This window comes from Carcharodon carcharias, chromosome 5 (assembly GCF_017639515.1).
Source record: "Carcharodon carcharias isolate sCarCar2 chromosome 5, sCarCar2.pri, whole genome shotgun sequence".
NCBI lineage: Eukaryota > Metazoa > Chordata > Chondrichthyes > Lamniformes > Lamnidae > Carcharodon > Carcharodon carcharias.
In genome coordinates, this window is record NC_054471.1 from 51,591,912 (window position 1) to 51,608,189 (window position 16,278).

At 42.2% G+C, this 16,278-nt stretch overlaps 1 protein-coding gene across 3 annotated transcripts in view; it reads left to right on the forward strand.

The window, feature by feature from the left end:
- Positions 1-16,278, forward strand: part of atg5 (ATG5 autophagy related 5 homolog (S. cerevisiae)) — a 207,221-nt gene that overhangs the window by 74,491 nt on the left and 116,452 nt on the right. The window lies entirely within an intron of this gene.

Below are 16,278 nucleotides of genomic sequence, written 5' to 3' on the forward strand. Positions count from 1 at the left end.
GGACAATGTGGATAGAGCAGGGGAATGCTGGATTGCTCTGCAGAAAACCTTCCTGGACTCGATGGGCTGAATGTCCGTCTCCTGTGTTGTAATGACAATGTGGCAATATTCATGATGGGGCAGGACCTGGGGAAGTCTCACACTGCTAACAGACCTGGGCCTCAATGGCCTATTGAGGGCAGAGTTTGATAGGAGTCAGGTTGTCTGGGGGTTTGGAAACCTGAAAAGGATAAAGGTGTTAAGTTTGAGGTACAAGTAAATAGGTTAGGTCTAACATTTGGACTTTTAGATTAGTTGAGAGTTTGTTTGAATATCAAAGGGGAGTCAGATGTGTCAAGAAAAATGTTCACATCTTACAGGAGTATAAGTAGCGGGGATACGACATTTTATTGACCCAAAAGCAAAGATAAGATGGAAACATGAAAGATCTTATACTTGGAAAGATTTGAGTTTCAAAGAGGTGTGTGAGAACAATGGGACTGAAATGAAAGGGTAAAAAGGTACCTTAGAGTTACTGGGGGTGGCTGCTAAGCTGGGGCTGGCTGCTAAGCTGGGAATGGTGGCTGAGCTGGGGGTGGTTGAAGATAGCTGGAGCCGTTTTAACTGTTGAGAAGTCTTGGGCTGCAGCAAGCAGTTTTATTCCATAGTGAATTCCACTGCAAAGTGGAAGAGGGTAAAAGTCAAGTTGTACACTTTTATTGCCTTGTGTGATATTACTGGATTTCATATTTAAATATAAGGGAGTGTTGCCTGGAAAATGTTTACTTGTGGATTTGACCAAGTAGAGATTTTTGGCGTAATGTTTTGAAAATTCATTCATGGGATGTGGGCGTCGCTGGCTGGGCCAGCATTTATTGCCCATCCCTAGCTGCCCTTGAGAAGGTGGTGATGAGCTGCCTCCTTCAACTGCTTCAGTCCATGTGGTGTAGGTACACCCGCAGTGCTCTTAGGAAGGGTGTTCCAGGATTTTGACCCAGCGACAGTGAAGGAACAGCGATATATTTCCAAGTCAGGATGGCGAGTGACTTGGAGGGGAACTACCAGTTGGGGGTGTTCCCATCTGCCTGCTGCCCTTGTCCTTCTAGATCGTAGTGGTCGTGGGTTTGTAAGTTGCTGCCTAAGGAGCCTTGGTGAATTCCTGCAATGCATCTTGTAGACAATACACATTGCTGCTACTGTGCATCAGTGGTGGAGGGAGTGAATGTTTATAGAAGTGGTGCCAATCAAACAGGCTGCTTTGTCCTGGGTGGTGTCAAGCTTCTTGAGTGTTGTGGGAGCTGCACTCATCCAGGCAAGTGGGGAGCATTCCATCACACTCCTGACTTGCGCTTTGTAGATAGTAGTCAAGCTCTGGGGAGTCAGGAGGTGAGCTACTTGTTGCAGAATTCCTAGTTTCTGACCTGCTCTTGAAGCCACAGTGTTTATATGGCTAGTCCAGTTCAATTTCTGGTCAATGGTAACCTCCATTGGGGAATTCAATGATGGTAATGCCATTGAACATCAAGGGGCGATGGTTAGATTCTCTCTTGTTGGAGATGGTCCTTGCCTTGTGTGGCACGAGTGTTACTTGCCATTTGTCAGCCCAAGCCTGGATGTTGTCCAGGTTCTGCTGCATTTGAACATTGACTGCTTCAGTATCTGAGGAGTCACGCTTGGTGCTGAACATTGTGCAATCATCAGCAAACATCTCCACTTCTGACCTTATGATGGAAGAAAGTTCATTGATGAAACAGCTGAAGATAGTTGGGCTGAGGACACAACCTTGAGGAACTCCTGCAGTGATGTCTTGGCACTGAGATGACTGACCTTCAACAACTACAACCATCTTCCTAAGTATGACTCCAGCCAGTGGAGAGTTTCTCCCCGATTCCCATTGACCCCAGTTTCGCTAGAGCTCTTTGATGCCACAGTCGGTCAAATGCAGCCTTGACGTCAAGGGCAGTCGTTCTCACCTCACCTGTAACTGTATTCTTGTGTGCTTAAATTTTCCTTTGTTCCTTGTTAATAAAACTTTTAATTTTAAAAACCCAAAATTATTACTGGACCTCTTACGGTTGAGATTGGTACGGCATCTTCTCATTATCAGAATACAAAACAAAAGATTGTGGCCCGTAAGCCAAGATTCCCTCTGGGATTTGGTTTGCGCAGCAATTAACACTGGCTGTGGTCATAACAGTTAGAGATAATCATTGCCTGGCCGTTGTGTGGCACGAATGTTCCTTGTCAATTGCTAGCCCAAACCTGCATGTTGTCCAGGTCTTGCTGCTTATGGACACGGACTGCTTCAGTGTCTAAGGAGTTGCATCTGATCTTATGATGGAGGGAAGGTCATTGATCAAGAGGCTTGGGCCTAGGGCACTACCTGAGGAATTCCTACCATGACACCCTGAGTCGGAGATGATTAGCCGTCAACAACCACAGCTATCTTCCATGTGCTACTAATGACTACAACCAATGGAGAATTTTCCCCTGATGCTCATTGACTTAATTTTGCTGGGACTCCTTGAAGCCACACTTGCTGCCTTGATGTCAAGGGCAGTTGCTCTCACTTAACCTCTGGAATTCAGCTCTTTATTCTCATGTTTGGCTGAAGGCTGATTGAAGGTCAGGCACTAACTGGCCCTGGCAGAACCCAAACTGAGCAATCAGTAAGCAAGTTATTGCTGTGTAAGTGTCACTTAATGGTATTGTCAACAACACCTTCCATCACTTTGCTGATGATGGATAGTAGATTGATGGTGTGATATTTGGCCGTATTGGATTTGTTGTACTTTTTGTGGACAAGATGTATTTGGGCAATTTTCCATTGTTGGTTAGATGCCAGTGTTGTAGCTCTACAAAAGCAGCTTGTCTAAGGGCACGGTCTGTTCTGGCGCACAAGTCTATCAACACTATCGGGATGTTGTCAAGGCCCATAGCCTTTTCTGTATCCACTGCCTTCATCTGTTTCATAATATCATGGCAGTAAATCAAATTGGCTGAAGACTGACACCTGTGATGCTGGTGACATCAGGAGGAGGCCAAGATGGATCATCTGCTTAGCACTTCTGCCTGATTGTTGCAACTGCTTCTGCCTTGTCTTTTGTACTATGCGCTGGGGACCCCCATCATTGAGAATGGGGATATTGTTGATCCTTCTCCTCCATTTAGTTGTTTAATTTTCCACTAACATTCACTACTGGATATGGCAGCACTGTAGAGCACTGATCTGATCTCTTGGTTGTGGCTTCTCTTAGCTCTATCTAACGCATGTTGCTTGCGCTGTTTGGCATGTGTTATACCAGGTTAGCACTTGTTATTGTACCTGGCATGTTCTCCTACATGCTTTGTTAAACCAGTGTTGACCCCTTTGCTTGATGGTAATGGTAGAGTGAGGGATAATCCAAACCATTGTGATTGAACGCAATTGTGTTGTGGTTGAAAGCAATTTTGTTGCTGATGGCCTGCAGTGCCTCATGGATGCCTAGTTTTGAGTTACTAGATCTGTTCTGATTCTATCCCATTTAGCACAGTGACAGTGCCACACAACATGATGGAGGGAGTCCTTAATATGATGACGGGATTGGTTTCCACAAGGACTTGTGAGATGGTCACTCCTACCAGTACAATCATGGACAGATGCACCTGCGATAGGTAGATTGGTGAGGACAAGGTCTACTAGATTCTTCTGCTCCTGTTGGTTCCCTCACCAATTGCCACTGGCTCAGTCTAAAAGCTGTGTTCTTCAGGATTCCACCTGCTCAGTCAGTAGTGGTGCTGCCAAGCCACCCTTGGTGATGGAATTTGAAGTCTCCCACCCAGAGTGCATTTTGTGCCCTTACTACCCTCTGTGGTTATTCCAGTGGTATTCAACATGGAAAAGTACTGATTCATTAGTTGAGAGAAGGTGTTAGGTGACAATCAACATGAGATTTCCTTGCTCATGTTTGACTTGATTCCATGACACTTCATGAGGACACACAGGGCAACTCTCTCTTGACTGTATATCACTGCACCGCCACCTCTGTTGGTTGATGGTGGGTTTGGACCATTGGTTGTAAGGTATAATTCAGCGAGTATGACTGTCAGGTTGTTGTTTGACTAGTTTGTGGGACAGCTCTCCAAATTTTGACAGCCCCTAGAAATTATTAAGGAGGATTTTGCAAGGTTGACAGGACTGGGTTTGCTGTTGTCATTCCTAGTGCCAAGGTCTATGCCAGGTGGTCCATCTGATTTTATTTCTTTTCAACTTTTCTGTAGTAGCTTGGTACAACTGCGTGGCTTACTAGGCCATTTCAGAGGCCAGTTATTGCTGTGGTCTGGAGTCGCATGCAGACCAGACCAGATAAGGATGGCAGATTTCCTTCCCTAAAGGACATTAATGAACTAGGTGGATTTTTAGTTTCCTGGTCACCATTACTGAGACTAGCTTTCAATTCCAGATTTATTAATTTATTAATTAAACCAAAATTTCATCAGTTGCTGTGATGGGATTTAAACCCAAGTTCCAGCACATTAGCCTGGGCCTCTGGATTATTGGTTCAATGATATTACTGCTGTGCCATTGTTTCCTCCTGAATAAAGTAGTAGCAATGAAGACCCTTGATCATTCAAGAAGCAATTGGATGCTTCAATGGAGTGATTTTAAGCTCTTTCTGGATGGACATACCAGGATAAATCAAATGACTGCCCCCTCAGTATTGTGCTCTTGTAAAAATCTTTGAAGTCTGTGGAAAAAATGACTTGATAATAGCACCTTTCATACCTCAGGACGTGCCAAAGCCAATGAAGTGTTTTTTGAAGTGTAGTTGTTTTAATACTGTATCAGAAATGCAACAATTTGACACAGCAAGCTCCCATAACTAACAATTTGATGGCTAGACAGTTGTTTTAGTGATGTTGATTGAGGGATAAATTGTAGTCCGAACAGTTGGGATAACTCTCCTGGCCCTCCTACAGTAGGGTAAACCATACAGTAGGCTTATCTGCATCCACCTGAGTGGCCTCTGTATAATATCTCCATCTAAAAGACGGCATCTCTGACAGTTCTGCACTGGAGTGGTAACCAAGAATTTTGTGTTCAAGTCTCTGGAAAGTGATTTGAATCCACAGCTTTTTGATTTAGAGACAAGAATGCTAACAACTGAGCCATGGCTGGTATAGTTCCAAACTATTGATAATATATATACTATTTGGACAATGTGCTGTTGGATTAGAAGAGAAATGGCCTATTAGGAAGAAAATGTTACAGCATTGGCTGCCACAAGTCAGTATGACACAATGTGCAGCTATGAGTGTTGTTATTTTAAGTTATGCAATATTTGTTTAATAATGGTTAAAGGATTGTTCTGCAGAAGGTACATTTTAACTGTTCCTAATGGATGGAAACAGGCAGCAATGTGTTGGCCTCTCGTTTTAGGTCTCACCTGATTTTCCTTTGTATTGAAGTAGCATGAAAATGGACCCCCATCTCAGCAAAAAATCCTCAATGAAATATCTGAGGTTATTCAAAAAAGTCATTGACTAAAATGCACAAACTCAATGAAAAAAAAATCCAGCGGCCATTGGCGTTAACTCCTACATATGGGGAAGTGTTTAATTTGTGGAGCTTTTAATCTAGGGTGAAATTAGTAATCCTTTTGTGCACTAATTTAGCTGAGCTAAAAACATTGTGGGCCAAACATTGCAATCTTGCATTGCTGCTCAGGGGCATTTTTAGCCCACATGTACATATGTGCTGACAGTTTAGTATTTCGTTGCTTGCACTGTTAAGCAGATCTATAATAGAACATTCACCATAGAGACCATCTATGTTTGCAACGCAAATGCCTTTTTGTGCCATTTTAGGCAAACATTTTAGTCTCATTATTTTCATGTAGCATGGTCTGTTGTGTTTTAATATAAAATGAAGGTTCTTTATTTCAAGATTAATTATTTTTGGTGTTCGAGCTCAATTTGCTTAAAGATGTACAACATACCAATTTTCAATTAGTGAAGCAGGTAGATAACAAATCTGCTTCTCTCATGTTCCTTTTGGGCTGTAACTTAAAACCTGATGATCTCATTCCTGAACTTTATTTTTTTAATTTTTTAAAGAAAATTATGCTTTGCTTTCTGATAATTCTAAGTTGTGCATGATCAAGAATGAACATCAAGCTGCCTGTTAGTAAAAAAGGACAGCTGATCATTTATGACATACTACCTTTGAAATTTGCCTTTTGTAGATTATTTGATATCTAGATTATAAAACTTGCAAAATTGGAAAAGGAAAATGAATAATTCTTCCTGAGACTTAATTATTGAAACTAATGTACTAATCTAATTGATTAATGTATTAATCTACATTATGCAAATATTATCCTCAAAATATTCAAATTACGTATTTTAAATGCTTATGCAGCCTTGTTGCTGTTCATGTCAGAGGAAGTGACAATATTGCTAGGATATGTGACTTTAGGTCTCAAGGTTTTCATGAAGGTCCATCTTTATAAGCACCAAACTAAATACAAAGAGATGTGCTCAGGTGTTATCAAAAGCACTTATAATTCTGCTATGTTTAGAGAAAGGATATTTGTGCCATTGAGAAGATCCATTGTGGCAGAAATTATTCTTGGTATCAGTAATTTGCATTTTCAATAACTTTTACTTAAATTGGCCTTGTTTTGTTTGGAAAATAGATATTTAGGTTATCCAATTGATTGTGAATTAAATTAATAATTGATCCAGGTAAATTGCTCATTATAACAGAGTTTGATGCCAGAGGCCACCAGTTTTTTTTGGTTAAAACTAATAGTAAGAACGGAAATCCATTGGAATATTTTTAACCCAATGGATGTGGAATATGTGCTGAGGGAAGGCTAGTATAAGTAAGTTGAAAAGGCAAGTAGGTGTGTTTCTGCCAAGAGATTGATAGATAAACAGTTTTTTATTTGTTCATAGAATGTGAGTATTGCTGGCAAGGCCAGCATTTATTGCCCATCCTTAATTGCCTTTGTGAAGGTGATGGTGAGCTGTGGGCTTGAACCACTAAAGTCCATGTGGCATAGGTGTGCCCAAGGTGCTGTAAGGAAAGAAGTTCCAGGTTTTTGACCCTGCTAAATTTTGTTTTAGTTCAGGATGATTCACAAGCAGCTTTTTGCACATCTCTCTGTATTTAGTTTGGTGCTTATAAAGATGAACCCTCATGAAAAAGTTGAGACCTAAAGTCGCATAGCCTAGCAATATTGTCACTTCCTCTGACATGAACAGAAACTATGGAAAACCCCGTCAACTTCCTCGTGGTTACCATTGACCAGAAATTTAACTGGGCCAGCCATTCAAATACTGTAGCTACAAGAGCAGGTCAGAGGCTGGGAATTTTGCAGCAAGTAACTCACTTCCCAACTCCCCAAAGCCTGCCCATCATCTCATGGCACGTCAGGAGTCTAATGAAAAACTCTCCACTTGACTAGTTGACTGTGGTTCCAACAACATTCAAAGTTGATACCACCCAGAACAAAGCAGCCCATTTGGTTGGCACCCTATTTGCCATCAACAGGCAGTGGCAGATACCATCCTCAAAAAGATGTACTGCAACAATTCACCAAGCCTTTGGCAGCGCCATCCAAACCTTGACCACTACCATCTAGAAGGACAATGGCAGCAGATGCATGGGAATCACCACCTTCAAATTCACAGAATCTCAGTGCAGAAGAGGCCCTTTGGCCCATCGAGCCTGCACCGTCATGTGAGAAACACCTGACCTACCTACCTAATCCCATTTACCAGAGCTTGGCCCATCGCCTTGAATGTTATGACATGCTAAGTGCTCATCCAGGTACTTTTTAAAGCATGTGAGGCAACCTGCCTCCACCACCCTCCCAGGCTGCGCATTCCAGACCATCATCACCCTCTGGGTAAAAAAGTTTTTCCTCACATCCCCCCTAAACCTCTTGCCCCTCACCTTGAACTTATGTCCCCTTGTGACTGACCCTTCAACTAAGGGAAACAGCTACTCCCGATCCACCCTCTCCATGCCCCTCATAATCTTGTACACCTCGATCAGGTCGCCCCTCAGTCTTCACTGCTCCAACTAAAACAACCCAAGCCTATCCAACGTCTCTTCACAACTTAAATGCTTCATCCCAGGCAACATCCTGGTGAATCTCCTCTGCACTCCCTCCAGTGCAATCACATCCTTCCTATAATGTGGCGACCAGAACTGCACACAGTACTCCAGCTGTGGCCTCACCAAGCTTCTATACAACTCCAACATGACCTCCCTACTTTTGTAATCAATGCCTCGATTGATAAAGGCAAGTATCCCAAATGCCTTTTTCACCACCCCACTAAAATGCCCCTCCACCTTCAGAGATCTGTGGATGCACACACCCAAGGTCTCTTTGTTCCTCAGAATTTCCTAATGTCATGCAGTTCATTGAATACTTCCTTGTCAAATTAGTCCTTCCAAACTGTGTCACCTTACACTTTTCAAGGTTAAATTCCACCTGCCACTTCTCTGCCCATTTGACCATCCTGTCCAAATCTTCCTGTAGCTCAAGGCACTCAACCTCACATTTAACCACCTGGCAAATCTTTGTGTCATCCGCAAACTTACTAATCCTCACCCCCACATGGTCATCTATGTCGTTTACATAAATGACGAATAATAGGGGAGCCAGCACAGAACCCAGTGGTATGCCACTGGACAATGGCTTCCAGTCACTAAAGCATCCTTTTGTCATCACCCTCTGTTTCCTACAACTAAGCCAATTTTGAATCAACCTCGTCGAGTTACCCTGTATCCCATGTGCATTTGCTTTCTTTATAAGTCTCCCATGTGGGACCTTGGCAAAGGCTTTGCTGAAATCCATATAAACGACATCAGCTGCACTGCCCTCATCTACACACCTGGTCACCTCCTCAAAAAATTCAATCAATTTTGTTAGGCATGACCTCCCTCTGACAAAGCGATGCTAACTATCCGTGATCAAACCTTGCCTCTCCAAGTGGAGATAGATTCTCTCCTTCAGAATTTTCTCCAATAGTTTCCCTACCACTGATGTGAGACTCACTGGCCTGTTGTTCCCTGGCTTCTCTCTACAACCCTTCTTATATAGCGGAACCACATTCGCTGTTCTCCAGTCCTCTGGCACCTCCCCCGTGGCCAGAGAGGAATTAAAGATTTGGGTCAGAACCCCTGCGATCTCCTCCCATGCCTCCATCAGCAGTCTGGGACACAAATCATCCGGACCTGGAGATTTGTCCACTTTTAAGCCTGTCAACACCTCCAATACCCTGTCACTCCCTATATCAATTTGCTCAAGGCCCTTGCAGTCTCTCTCCCCAAGTTCAGTACCTTCATCCTCATTCTCTTGGGTGAAGACTAATGTGAAGTATTTGTTCAACACTCTAGTGATGTCCTCTGGCTCCACCCATAGATTGCCCCCTTGGTCCCTAATGGGCCCTACTCTTTCTCTGGTTATCCTCTTCCCATTGATATAGAATATCTTGGTATTTTCCCAACTTTTATTAACAGCCAGAGCTTTCTCATACCCCCCTCTTTGCTCTCCTAATTGCTTTCTTAAGCTGCACCCTGAACTTTCGTTACTCCACTAATGCTTCCACTGATTTGCTTCCCTTATACCTGTTAAAAGCCTCTCTTTTCCTCCTCATCATATCTGGTCATCCATGGTTCTCTGGGCTTGTTACTCCTTCCTATCACCCTAGAGGGAACATGTGGAGCCTGTACCCTTCTTTTTGAATACCTCTCACTGCTCCTCTGTAGATTTCCCCACAAGTAGCTGTTCCCAGTCTATCTTGGCCAGATCCTGCCTTATTTTACTAAAATCCGCTCTCCCCCAATCCAAAACATTTTTGTGCAACTTGTCTATTCTCCTCCAAACTCCACATAAAGCTGACTTGAGAACCTTTATCACCATTCCTTCACTGTCATTTAATCAAAAAGCTGGAAATCCTTTCCTCGTAGCACTGTGGCTGTACTGACTCCACATGGGCTTCAGTGGTTCAATAGGGGCATTCATCACCATCTTCTCAAGGGCAATTAGAGATGGTCAAAAATGCTGGCCTAGCCAGTGATGCCTACATTCTGTGAATGAATAAAAATGTTAATTTGTGTAAATGATGTTCAACTATGTAATAATGATTTTGGCGACTTCCCCATTCCCCTCCCCACCCTTCCATACATTTTCTTATTCACGGAATGTGGGCATTGCCAGCTAGGCCAGCATTTATTGCCCAACCCTAATTGCCCTTGTTCAGAGGACATTGAAAAGTCAACCACATTGCTGTAGCTCTGGAGTCACATGTAGGCCAGACCAGGTAAGGACAGCAGATTTCCTTCCCTAAAGGACATTCATGAACCAGATGGGTTTTTAAAACAATCAACAATTGTTTCATGGTCATCATTAGACTTTTAATTCCAGGTCTTTATTGAATTCACATCCACCACCTGCTGTGGCAGGATTCAAATCTAGGTCTCTGGATTACATATGCACTTCTCCATTCAGCAACTTTGGCACTAAAAAGTTACTCTGCTTTTACTTTGTCTGTGGCGAACTCAGTGTTGAAAAGTAATTTGTGACTTGTAAGTCATTTTGTCTCTATTGTATGCAAAATTGTACCTTTTTGCGTGGAGCTAGAGGAACTAAATTTGGTCTTCGGTTGAATAAATTAGAATAATGTTTAATTTTTTTTTCTATTCATTCATGGGATGTGGGTGTCGCTGGCTAGGCCAGCATTTATTGCCCATCCCTTATTGCCCTTGAGGTGATGGTGGTAAGTTATCTTGAGCTGCTGCAGTCCATGTGGTGTAGGTATACCCATAGTGCTGTTAGGAAGGGAGTGCCAGGATTTTGACCCAGCAACAGTGAAGGAGTGGTGACATATTTCCAAGTTAGGATGGTGAGTGGCTTGGAGGGGAACTTCCAGGTGGTGGTGGGGTTCCCATTTGTCTGCTGCCCTTGTCCTTCTAGATGATAGTGGTCGTGAGTTTGGAAGGTGCTGTCTAAGGAGCCTTGACGAGTTCCTGCAGTCCATTTTTAGATGGTACACACTGCTGCCACTCTATGTCAGTGGCAGAGAGAATGAATGTTTGTGGATGGGGTGGCAGTCAAGAAGGTGCTTTGTCCTGGATGGTGTCAAGCTTCTTGAGTGGTGTTAGAGCTGCACTCATCCAGGCAAATGGAGAGTATTCCATCACACTCCTGACTTGTGCCTTGTGGACAGGCTTTGGGGAGTCAGGAAGTGAGTTACTCGTCACAGGATTCCTAGCCTCTGATCTGCTCTTACAGCAACAGTATTTATATGGCTCATACAGTTTCTGGTCAATGGTAACCCCCCTAGGATCTCATTAGTGGGGGATTCAGTGATGAGAATGCCATTGTATGTCAAGGGGCAATGGTTAGATTCTCTCTTGTTGGAGATGGTCATTGCCTGGCACTTGTGTGGCGTGAGTGGTACTTGCCACTTCTCAGCCCAAGCCTGGATATTGTCCAGGTCTTGCTGTATTTGGGCAGGGACTACTTCAACATCTGAGGAGTCATGAATGGTGCTGAACATTGTGCAGTCATCCGCGAACATGCCCACTTCTGACCTTATGATGGAAGGAAAGGTCATTGATGAAGCAGCTGAAGATGGTTGGGCCTAGGACACTGCTACGGTTGCTATTAGAGCTTCTCTAAAGACCCACTAATACACACAATGCCTGGTGTAGTCATAAGCCACCCATATCAAAATGTTTAACTTCCATTCTGTGCTGAGTTGGCTAATCTCAGCAAGGGTAGTAATTAGATGCCATAGTAGATGTCAGGCAATAGAGTGGAAAGTCAGCTAATGTATCTGTTCCGGATTGTTATGATGCCTGGATCAGACTTTAACTGTCCCGTGCATATCCTGCTGATGCCCATTGTCTAGGCCCACACATTAAAAAATAGCTACTTGGGCAAAGTAGAGAAGTCACACCCCAGGAATTGAGCACTATTAACAAGAGAAAAATTAGACAAAACAAAGCTGTTGCTACAAAGTTCCCTCATAAGCTCATGACTAAGGCCAGAACATATACTGTCAGGGTACAAGTAACACAATTATTAGAACACTAGTTAGAAAACAAGAAACAGAGGGAGTGAGAGTCAAAGGTAATGACTCAGACTGACAAATGGTAGAAAGTGACGTTCAGCAAGATTTAGTGCTGGGACCACTGTTTTGTTGACAACTCAAGAAGCTTGACACCATCCAGGACAAAGCAACCTGCTTGATTGGCACCCCATCCACAAACATTCAATCCCTTCAATATCGATGCCCAGTGGCAGCAATGTGCAGCATCTACAAGATGCACTGCAAGAACTCACCGAGGCTCCTTAGTACCTTCTAAACCCATGACCGCTGCCATCCAGAAGGACACACACCATTATGACTTGGAAATATATCACCATTCCTTCGCTGTCACAGGGCCAAAATTCTGGAACCCCTTCTGTAACAGCACTCCGGGTGTACCTACAGCATTTTGGGTGTACCTATACCACATGATCTGCAGCGGTTCAAGAAGGCAGCTCACTGTCACCTTCTTGAGGGAAATTAGGGATGTGCAATAAATGCTGGTCTAGCCAGCAATACCCACATCCTATGAATGAATGAAAAAAAATACATAATTTGAGCTCAAGGTTCGATGTACAGTTTCAAAATTTGCCGATAATGCTGAATTGAGGTTGTAGTTGAAACAGAGGACTATGACAAAGTACAAAAGGACATTAATAAACTTGCAGAATAGGCCAGTGATTGGCAAATGAATTTCAATATGGATATGTGTGAGGTGATGCATTTTGGTAGGAAGAATAAGGAGGCTACTTACTTCTTGGAAAATAAGTGTCTAATTGGAAGAAGAATTGAAGGAACTAGGGATTCAAGTACATTAAATCAATATAGAAGCAATATATGTTAATAAGACCTAAAAAAATTTAATAAAGTAAAAAAAAATACAATACATGAGTTAGTATTGAAAAGCAGAGAAGATATGCTAAACTTGCATCGAACCATGGTTAGACCTTGCCTAAATTACTGTGAACAGTTCTGCTCTTTATATTAAATACAGGATGTAAAGACACTGGAGAAGATAAAATATTTATTAGAATGGTCCCAGAACTGAGAGGCTTTACCACTCAGGAAATATTGAACAAACTTCTCTTCTCTGCAGCCATTAGCTTTGTTAAAATAGTGGACAAAAATACTATTCTTTGCCTGCTGGCGTCACCAATGGTAATTTCTCGTTTGTCGTTTCCTCTCCTTGAAAGTTCAATATTTCTGCTATAACTTATTTGACTTTGCTGCTCTGCCTGGAACTTTGCTTTTGAGCGTTATTCAAAAATGTTGGTGGATTTCGGTCCTGCATTTTCCAGGATTATATTAACTACTTTTAGGTAAATTTTATTGACTTTCACTTATTTCAAGAGCTCGTCTTTTGTTTTAATAAAAGTCATTGTACTTGTTCAATCGAGAAGATTGTCAAATTATATTGAGCCCATTGCTTATTAAAAATGTGGTTGGTAGACTTCAGTGACTCAAAACTAGAATGCTTATATGTGATCAGAGGGCCTTAATTGGTGTACAACAGATGATGTCCAACTGAAGCATCATTTCTTAGCTGAGATAAAGGTCAACGATGCTCCATCATTGAAATATATTTAAGGCTGCAGTAGACAGATTTTTGGTCTCCCAAAGAATCAAGGGATATGGGGAATGAGCAGGAAGGTTCAGTTGAAGCCAAGATCAACCATGATCATATTGAATGGCAGAGCAGGCTCAATGCCATATGATCTACTGCTCCTATTTTTTGTGTTCTTTTGTTAAATCTCAATATAGCTTTGCTGAATTTGGGCTGTGCTGCATTAAAGACTAATGTATCTTTTCTGAGGTTCAGTGCCAAAAACTGAATGCATTCCAGATGGGGTCTGACCACGTCCCTTATACAACTGAAATATCACTTCCTCAATGTTATATTCTAAATGCCTTGACAGAAAGATCAACATTTGATTAGCCCTTTTGGTTATGTATTGTAGCTGTGCTATAGCTTTTGTGTATCTAGGCACCTTAACTACCTTTGTCCTCCTCAGCTCCAAGTTTATTGCCATTAAGAAAATACTCTGATACCTGGTGTGTCTTTTTTGGAACCAAAATGAATGACTTCACTATGCAGCATCTCATCAAGAACCTTTTGCAAATCCTTGTGTGCAAATTCCATGGCATTTATTTTGCTAATATGCTCATTTCTTTCTGCAAAGAGTTCTTAATTTGTTATACATGACTCGCTTTTACAACTGCTTTGATTACAAATTTATTTTTAAGCGAGTGTCCCTTTTCAGTACCCTCCATTGCTATGCAACAGGAGTTGATGTTGTATAGTTACCCAATTTATACTTTTTCCCTTCCTCAACAGAGCTCTTACATTGACAACTCTGCAGTCATCTGGCGCAACTTCCCTGTCCAACGGTGTTTGAAAGAGTTGATTGGAGCTATTTTCTCTCTTGATTTTTGTTCATCGTTCTAAGATGCCTGCCTGCAAGGCCTAGTTTCATTTGCACTTTTAAGTTGCACCACTATTCATGTGCTCATTTAGCCATCCAATTTCTGCTCAACCTTTTCCTCTTCCTCTATCTCTTTTTGGTGTGCCAGTGCGAATGAGTCAAGTGCAGTCAGAAGCTTATTCCCTGAAACTGGGTGACAAGGCAATGTTCCTCTAGTAATCTTGATAAGCTTCATATCTATATATTATACGGCACTGATTTTTTTTGTGGAAGATTTGAAATGCACAAATGTAACCTTTCATCTCTTTGTATAATTTTCCTTGCTGCATCTTCTAAAGTCAAGAAGATGAAACAATATGGGCAGTTGCTCTTTGATGAGCCAGAATTAGATGCAGTAACTAAGTCCATCTTGTTTTGTTCACAGCACATGACCATTTTGACCTCCCATGCAACAATTTAACCAGGAACTGTCAGAGCTCAGCCAGCTAAAATGAGCAAGTCAGGGGACTGTGACTTATGGAATTGATCCCTTGGCTTTGTGGTTGGGAATGAGGCATCTCACTACTCTTGTATTAGCCATAGCAAACTAACTCTCCCCTAATCTTTTGTTTAAGCATTAGTTGAAGTTTCATTTTTGTCAATGCCCTTTCGTACTGTAGCACTTTCTTTCAGTAATGGATGTAATTTAATGATTGCCAGATATGTGCTAAGACTTGATGGGAAAACACTAATTTCAAATCGCAAAATTAGTATTTTATCATTTGTGTATGCTGATAACATCCAGCTCTATCGTCATCACTTGTCTCAATCTCTTCCTTGACCAACATCCAGTCTTTAGTAAGGCTGCATTGTCCTTCAGCTAAACACCAGGAAGTCTGAAATCATCGTCTTTAGCTACCACCACAAACTCTAAAGCTTTGCGAGCGATTCAATCGGCCTTTGGTCACTGTCTGCGATTGTCATCAAATTTGACCCTGAGCTGAGATTCTGGCCCTCAAAAACAGGCATTTTCTAACACATACCCATCTTCCTTCTTGCATTAGCTTATCTGTTGCTGAAACTCTCATCCTTTGTCACCTCCAGACTTGATTATTCAAATATGCCCCTCTCTAGCCTTTCATTTTCCACCCACCATAAAGTTATGGTAATCCAAGGCAGCTGCGTGGCGCAGCTATAATCATATTTTGTCCTCTTGACTCATCACCTCCGTTCTTGTTGAACTACATTAACTACTGATACCCCAAAGCTTCCAGTTTAAAACTCATCCTTATTTAAATCCTTTAACCTTGCTGCTGCCTATATCTAACATCCTCCATCCCAACAGACTCCCTCTCCCTAAATTCTCCGTTCTTCTGACTCTGGCCTTGTGTATTCCCATGCTTCGCTACAACTCTACATTGATGACAGTGGTTTAAACTGTCAAGCTCCTAAACCCCTTTCCAACTCCCTCATCTCCCTTATGACCCTTCTGAAAGCTGTCCTCTATCCCATCTAATAGCTCCTTCTTTGGCTTGATATTCATTTTTGCCTGACTACGTCCCATGAAATGCCTTGCGATGTTTTCTGCAATAAAGGTGCTTGGATTAATGTGAATTGTCATTGTGGTGTCAGATGTGTTGGTGGAGGTTGTTGTTATTTCCACCTGGCTCCAGATAATCATGCAGGCTGACCATTCTGGTGGCTAACTGAACAACTGTCCTATCCTTGCTACTGAGCAATAGTACTCTACACTGGCATACTGTGCACCAAATAGGAGCTCATAAGTCCTGGCTGTCCAACCTGA